Below are 8,530 nucleotides of genomic sequence, written 5' to 3'. Positions count from 1 at the left end.
CGTGTACGATGCCGGATGTGCGTCATGAACACCGTGACCCCGACGATGTATCGCATGATCAGTCGTCTCGTTTAAAGCCCGCATAAGGGGTGCTTTACACGCTGCGACGCGATAGCACCCGACCCCGTCGTATGTACGACAATTAGTTATCGCTGCTGCAGCGAACACTATCGCTACAGCAGCGTCACACACACATACCTTGTGTGCGACGTCGCTCTGGCTGCCGAACAATCCCTCCTGCAAGGGGGAGGTGCGTTCGGCGTCATAGCGACGTCACTGCAGCGCCACCAAGCGGCCGCCCAATAGCAGAGGAGGGGGCGGAGATGAGCAGAACGTAACTTCCCGCCCACCTCCTTCCTTCCTCATTGGCGGTGGAGGCAGGTAAGGAGATGTTCGTCGTTCCTGCGGTGTCACACAAAGCGATCCGCAGGAACGACAAACAACATCGTCGCTCACTAGTGTTACACGCTGCGATGTTGCTACCGCTGCCGGATGTGCGTCACTAACGACGTGACCCTGACGATATATAGGCAACGATGTTGCGGCGTGTAAAGCACCCTTAAGGCTCAATCGCCATTCTGATGTTTAACCGCACATGTGGCAGCGTATGTCCCTCCAAACCCTGCCACATGCACCGTCTTGGAGGGTCATATGCTGCCTTAGTTTCGTCTCCTGATGAACCCCAGTACATAAGTGGGGGGAAACGCGTAGAGTTCTTTGGACTCTTTGTGGATGGTATCTATGGAAAGCCTGAGTATGACTGTATACCAATGAAATCAATGTGGAGAGGCTGCCGTGAATACGTCTAAAGATAAATTATTGTTATTGTGAATTATTATCTGTTGATCTAGTCTACCTGAATCTAATATAGTGAGGGAGATTAGGGGCAGCTTCCGAGGGGCCGCCGCCGTGGAATGGGGGCACCATCTGAACCTAAAGCCCGCTTTACACACTACAATATATCTTACGATGTGTCGGCGGGGTCACGTCGTAAGTGACGCACATCCGGCATCGTAAGGTACATTGGAGTGGATAGCAGCTACGTGCGATTGCGATTTCACGGTAAAACGTTCATCGCACGCACGTCGTTCATTCCTCATGAATTGAACGTCAGATTGTTCATCGTACCCGGGGTAGCACACATCACAGTGTGTGACACTCCAGGAACGATGAACAGATCTTGCCTGCGTTCTGCGGCTCCCGGCCAGCAATGCGTAAGGAAGGAGGTGGGCGGGATGTTTACGTCCAGCTCATCTCCGCTTCTATTGGCCGGCTGCCGTGTGACGTCGATGTGACGCGAACATCCCTCCCACTCCAGGAAGTGGACGTTCGCTGCCCATATCGAGGTCGAATGGACGGGTAAGTACGTGTGACGGGGGTTAATTGTTTGTGCGGCACATTCAACGAAATTAAACGTGCCGCAACATACGATGGGGGCGGTTACGATCGCATACGATATCATATGCAGATCGTAACATGTAAAGCAGTCTTTAGGGTACGTGTAACGTAAGTTATATCTCCATTGACAGGTAGCGGACAGATCTGGTCTAGGGTGCATATAGACTATCTGCTCCATTATAGACAGACTGCATAAAAAATCCTATAGTGACTCTTTTTGTAAAAAAAAGTTTTTACATTGTGGCTTCATAGAGTCCAATGTTTGTATTTGCTCACGGTGTGAGACAGTTTTCTGTGATTTTAAGGTGTTAAAATTAAGGAATTGTTTTAGAATTTAAATACCATGTAGCATTTGTAAGGCCCCTAAGATACCTAAACAGCAGAAACCCCCCACAAGTGACCACATTTTGGAAACTATACACTCTCAAGGAATTTCTCTATATATTTGGCGAGCACCTGGAACCCCCAGAGGCTTCACAGAATTTTATAACATTAAGCCGTGAAAATAAAAAAATACATTTTTAGCACAAAATTGTTAATTTAACCAGATAGCTTTTATTCACAAGGGTAACAGAAAAAATGCACCATACAATTTATTGTGCAATGTCTCCTCAGTACGCAGATACCTCATATGTGGGGTAAATCAACTGTTTGGGCGCACGGCAGGGCTCGAATGGGAAAGAGCGCCATTTGACTGTAAAATTGGCTGGAATCATTAGCAGATGCCATGTTGTGTTTGGAGAGCTCCAGAGGTACCTAAACAGTAGAGCTCCCCCATATGTGATCCCATTCTGAAAACTAAACCCCTCAAGGATTTTATCCAGAGGTATATTGAGCATTTTAAACCCACAGGTACTAAACAGAATTTAATAACCTTAGCTCATCATATTGAAAATTTTTATTTTTTTAACAAAAATGTTGCTTTAGCACTAAATTTCTCACTTTTTCAAGAGGAAGTGTAGCACAGGTGTTTTCCCGGGCCGGGGACGCAGATCCTTTGCAATGTTATGGGGTGGCCTGGCCCGATTCTATTACCCCGAAGCGTACAGAAAGGAGGGTGGAGGGTGGTAGTTAGGAAAGTCTTTAGATGATCGTGACGCCACCTACGGTATATATCCAGGTAACAGCTGCCGCTGCTGTCACTGTCCTCTGGGGCGGATGTCACTGCAGCTAGGGTAGATTTGCTTCCCGCAGGTGAAGCTAGGCCCCAGAGATATGATGACGGTGGAATGGAGTAATACGTTGGGGGTGCAGTTTTGAAGGCGACAACAAGAACTGGACGACACAGGTTGGAATCTCCTTTTACTGGTATCCGCTGAAGTCCAGGAGTTGGTGGCTTGGTCAGCCTGGAAGCAGCAGGAGAGTTTCTCTCTGCCCGGTGGGTATAAGCCTTCTTCTATGCGCAGTTGTAGGTCGCTGTGGCCTGAAGCTCCACAGTGTCCTTCTTTCTAAGTGTGTTAAGTCTTCCGTCTGACAAGTAGCATGAACCAGTACTGGGGCCCACTTTGTAGCAGTGACCCTGGGCTATTTCTTGCAACTTCGCCTCCAGATTGTAGGTGCACCAGAAGAGGTAAACTCTTCTGCCCTCTGGCGTTACTACTGGACCGTTAGCACCCAGTAGTCTGGGACGCCGGTGTCCTGCTCTATGCACTCGGTCCTGGAGAGCTGGGCAGCAGCTCTCAGACAGCGACCGTTCTCTTTGCTTTGTACCACTGTTCTGAGGTCTCACTTCCTGTTGCTCCCTAATCCCTCCTCCAGGTCAGAAGAGGTAAACTCTTCTGCCCTCTGGCGTTACTACTGGACCGTTAGCACCCAGTAGTCTGGGACGCCGGTGTCCTGCTCTATGCACTCGGTCCTGGAGAGCTGGGCAGCAGCTCTCAGACAGCGATCCTTCTCTTTGCTTTGTACCACTGTTCTGAGGTCTCACTTCCTGTTGCTCCCTAATCCCTCCTCCAGGTCAGTATGTCCAGAGAGGCTCCCTTCAACACAGATCATGAGCTGCACCTATTGGTCCAGAGGAGGAAGTGGTGTTGCATGTTAGTGTACCTGGCAGAGATTTCCTCACTGCTTTCAAACATGGCATTGCCCCTAGTGATGAGAACAACGCCACTGTGGCTCACAGAACCACTGGGGTGCCACAAAAGTACTAAAAATGGACACCACAGTTTGTTATATTAATTTTTATGAGCTCAGTGATACCCCACATGTGGCCAAAAACCTCTATTTGGACAAACGGGAGGGCTTGGAACAGAAGGAGCACTATGTGAATTTTTGAAAAGTTGAAATAAATTGCAGGCACCATGTTGCATTTGCAGGCCTCCTAATATACCTATACAGCAGAAACCTCTACAAGTGACCCCATTTTGGTCACTACACCACTCAAGAATTTTATTCAGGGGTATAGTGAGCAGGTAGTTAACAAAAATGTTGCTGTAGTGCCAAATTTCTCACTCTTAGGCATCTAGCACGCAGTGTCAGCCATTCTGCAGAGATGCAAGTGTTGGCCACACGAAAATGCAGCTGCCCATGCCCATGATCCGAATTCAGGCCGCTGTAGACTTTATTTTCCCTGCGAAGAACACTCTCATCTCCACAGCATAAACTGACATCCAAGGTCTCAGGAAGCCGCGCCGCTGGTCAGTTTATGCTGCAGATAAAAGCAGCACAGTGGTCAGGAGATTTCTAAACATCCCGCCACTGCGCTTGTACTGCAAATCATCGCAGTCAAAACACTGCGTCCGAATCACTGCAAATCCTGATCGTGGGCACACAGCCTAATAAGCTAGGATGGACAGATAAATAGATGTCAAACACATATATAATGTCCCACCCCCCTGCATATTCTAAGCTGGTACCCTTTAGTAACTTTCATGTGGCACTAAAGGGTGTTTAACCTTGTATTTAGCCCCCCAAAAAAAAAAAATGAATTAAAATTAAAAAAAAACAGCTAGGGTAAAGCAGATGTCTGAAACCTGCGGACCACAGCTGGCAGCTTCACCTTGGCTGGAAATCCAAAATGGAGGTCTCTTCATGCTGTTTTTTTTAATTATTTATAAATAATTAAAAAAAAAAAAAAGTGGGGTCCCCCCAAATTAGATTACTAGCCAAGATAAAGTGGACTGCTGTGGTCTGGTATTCTCATGGTGGAAAGAACCATAGTTATTTGGCCCTTCCGAGCCTAAAAATAGCAGGCCGCAGCCACCCAGAAGTGGCACATCCATTAGATGCGCCGATCCTGGCTCTTCGCACGGCTCTTCCCGTTACCCTGGTGTGGTGGCAAATGGGGTAATAAATGGGGTTGTTGGGGTTAGGGTTTATGATGTCCTGGCGTCTTTCAGATACCTGACATCACTAACCTAGTCAGTAATAATAAAAAAAAAAGAATCTATCACATTCCCTCTTTCACCAATTTATTGAAAAGAAAAAAGAAATCTGGTCCGCCGTAATCCATTTTGGAGATCCTACGACAACTTTGGACCTTCCAGAATATGGGGGGCACACTCAGAGAACATATCCCCCATTTTCTGGAAGTGCAGACCCTCCATGTGAGGATTGTGGTTGCAGTGATACTGCACTCACACTCCCCGGGTGCACGGCAGTGTGAACTGCAGTAAGCTCAGTGTCACTACTAGCAGGGAACCGGCTGAGAGCCGCTCTGCACATGTGACCATGATCTTCTGAGAAGGAGGAGAAGGGATCGTCACTGCATGAGGTAATGGGAAATCGGGATTGACAGGGGGTGACCTGGCTGGACCTGGGGAGAACTTTGATGTCGTATCTGACATGTCAGATGTAACAGAACTCAGAGGAGAAGTATAAGCGGGTGGGACTGGAGGGGCACTTTGGCCACATCGGGGGATCGGGGGAGGCGACGTATCTCCCATCTGAATGATTGATTATGCCAGGTAGGAGATAAATCATTTTTTTTCCGCCTGAATCGTGATCTCTAGGGTCTGAGCTATCCCCAGTAGCTGAAACCATTGAGATGCTGGGGGGCGGTATACACTTTATTTCTTGCTGACGTGTTAAAACGGCGGATCAGAATAAGTACCTTTTTCTGCTACCGTTTTAAACCATAAGGCTGTCATAAAGGGGTTAAAGATCTGTGAAAATCTTTTTCCTTGTTCGGACATTCAAGTAAATGTTGCGCCTTCTCTCGTGATTTCCTCGGCTTCATTTTCATGTTTTTGTTGTCGTCTTTATTGTTTTTGCTTTAATGATGATGCTGAAGTCGGTTTCTTATTCAGCAATTTTTTATTTTTTATCGTTTTTTAGCAACAAAAATAAAAAATGAAAATATAATCCCCTGCAGTGCGGAGCCCGGATGTGAATATACTGAAGAGCAGCAACAACAATGATAAAACTGACACAAAAAGGGGCATCAAAGTGACACCGAAGAGCATTGTGGAAAGAGTTAATCTTTCTTGGGCCACTGATCTATATAGGTAAAACCATAATAATGTGAGAATAGACTGAAATCAGAGAACAATGGCGGCTTTCCCTTTATGATTATTAATTATTGCCAGAAACCCATATACATCAGCCGGAAGAGAACTTTACAGAACACCAGTTACTCATTCACATCTGTAAAATTGGCGATTTGCTCACTTTGCTGCCAGTTCTGATGCCTAGAACCCATTTGGGCCGGGCTGGAGTGACCTGAATCTGATGCGAGACATCACTATATAATGGAGGTGTCAGATCAGTGACCCAAGGTCATTTAACCCTTTCATAAACACCCTTCGGTGCCCAGTTTGATGCTCATTTTTGTGCCAGTTTTATCATTTTTGTTGCTGCTGTTAAGTGTATTCACATCCGGGCTCCTCACTGTATTGTACTTTATTATTGGGATATTTTTTTTGCGTTTGTTGTTAAACCTGTAAAAAGAAAAACAGAAAAAAATCCAAATAAGAAACCGACTTCAGCCCCAAATAAGAAACTGACCAATAAGAAACCAACTTCAGCATCGAATTTTTACTGCTGATGTTGAGCGATACTGGTGGGAAAAAAAGGGAAATGTCTGTTATTACCACATATACAGTGTCTACAAGTAGTCTTCAACCCCCTGCAGATTTAGCAGGTTTGATAAGATGCAAATAAGTTAGAGCCTGCAAACTTCAAACAAGAGCAGGATTTATTAACAGATGCATAAATCTTACAAACCCACAAGTTATGTTGCTCAGTTAAATTTTAATACATTTTCAACATAAAAGTGTGGGTCAATTATTATTCAACCCCTAGGTTTAATATTTTGTGGAATAACCCTTGTTTGCAATTACAGCTAATAATCGTCTTTTATAAGACCTGATCAGGCCGGCACAGGTCTCTGGAGTTATCTTGGCCCACTCCTCCATGCAGATCTTCTCCAAGTTATCTAGGTTCTTTGGGTGTCTCATGTGGACTTTAATCTTGAGCTCCTTCCACAAGTTTTAAATTGGGTTAAGGTCAGGAGACTGACTAGGCCACTGCAACACCTTGATTTTTTCCCTCTTGAACCAGGCCTTGGTTTTCTTGGCTGTGTGCTTTGGGTCGTTGTCTTGTTGGAAGATGAAATGACGACCCATCTTAAGATCCTTGATGGAGGAGAGGAGGTTCTTGGCCAAAATCTCCAGGTAGGCCGTGCTATCCATCTTTCCATGGATGCGTACCAGATGGCCAGGCCCCTTGGCTGAGAAACAGCCCCACAGCATGATGCTGCCACCACCATGCTTGACTGTAGGGATGGTATTCTTGGGGTCGTATGCAGTGCCATCCAGTCTCCAAACGTCACGTGTGTGGTTGGCACCAAAGATCTCGATCTTGGTCTCATCAGACCAGAGAACCTTGAACCAGTCTGTCTCAGAGTCCTCCAAGTGATCATGAGCAAACTGTAGACGAGCCTTGACATGACTCTTTGAAAGTAAAGGTACCTTACGGGCTCGTCTGGAACGGATACCATTGCGGTGGAGTACGTTACTTATGGTTTGACTGAAACCAATGTCCCCACTGCCATGAGATCTTCCCGGAGCTCCTTCCTTGTTGTCCTTGGGTTAGCCTTGACTCTTCAGACAAGCCTGGCCTCGGCACGGGTGGAAACTTTCAAAGGCTGTCCAGGCCGTGGAAGGCTAACAGTAGTTCCATAAGCCTTCCACTTCCGGATGATGCTCCCAACAGTGGAGACAGGTAGGCCCAACTCCTTGGAAAGGGTTTTGTACCCCTTGCCAGCCTTGTTACCCTCCACGATCTTGTCTCTGATGGCCTTGGAATGCTCCTTTGTCTTTCCCATGTTGACCAAGTATGAGTGCTGTTCACAAGTTTGGGGAGGGTCTTAATTAGTCAGAAAAGGCTGGAAAAAGAGATAATTGATCCAAACATGTGAAGCTCATTGTTCTTTGTGCCTGAAATACTTCTTAATACTTTAGGGGAACCAAACAGAATTCTGGTGGATTGAGGGGTTGAATAATAAATGACCCTCTGAATAAACTTTTCACAATTTAAAAAAAAAAAATAAATAACATTCTTTTTTGCTTCAGTGCATTTCACACTTCCAGGCTGATCTACAGTCCAAATGTCACAATGCCAAGTTAATTCCGAATGTATAAACCTGCTAAATCTGCAGGGGGTTGAATACTACTTGTAGGCACTGTATACCTTGCCCCCCTCCCCCCCCCCCCCCCCGCTGTGACTGACAGCCGCTCAGCATTAGAACCTGCTGTCAGTCAGTGCTGAGAGCGTGTATACTGAATGACTAAAACCTCATCGGGGCCATCCCTATGACTGAAAGCCGGACACTGTCATATTATATGTCTATGACCACATGTAAATATTTCTTAGCTATTTTGTAACACTTATTATTTTGTGTATTTGGCTGATTTTTACCTGGTCGGGGCTAATAACGGAGATTTGGATTCACAATGGTATTTTCCTATATTTCACATATTCCAAGGAGGGGAGGGGTCAGTTCCGTATTTAAGTATGTTTAATTTACTTCTTAGCAGTGACCTCATGACCTCTGTGTATGGGGGAGGAGGCACCGTCAGCTCTTTCCACCTTGAAAATAAGACCTACCCGGAAAATAAGCCCTAGTAGGATTTTTGGGGCTTTTTTGACTGTACTGTAATTAAAATATTGGCATTCCATGATTAAGACCTCC

This window comes from Anomaloglossus baeobatrachus (genome assembly GCF_048569485.1).
Source record: "Anomaloglossus baeobatrachus isolate aAnoBae1 chromosome 5 unlocalized genomic scaffold, aAnoBae1.hap1 SUPER_5_unloc_5, whole genome shotgun sequence".
NCBI classification, from domain to species: domain Eukaryota; kingdom Metazoa; phylum Chordata; class Amphibia; order Anura; family Aromobatidae; genus Anomaloglossus; species Anomaloglossus baeobatrachus.
Note: the sequence above shows the minus strand (reverse complement) of the source record.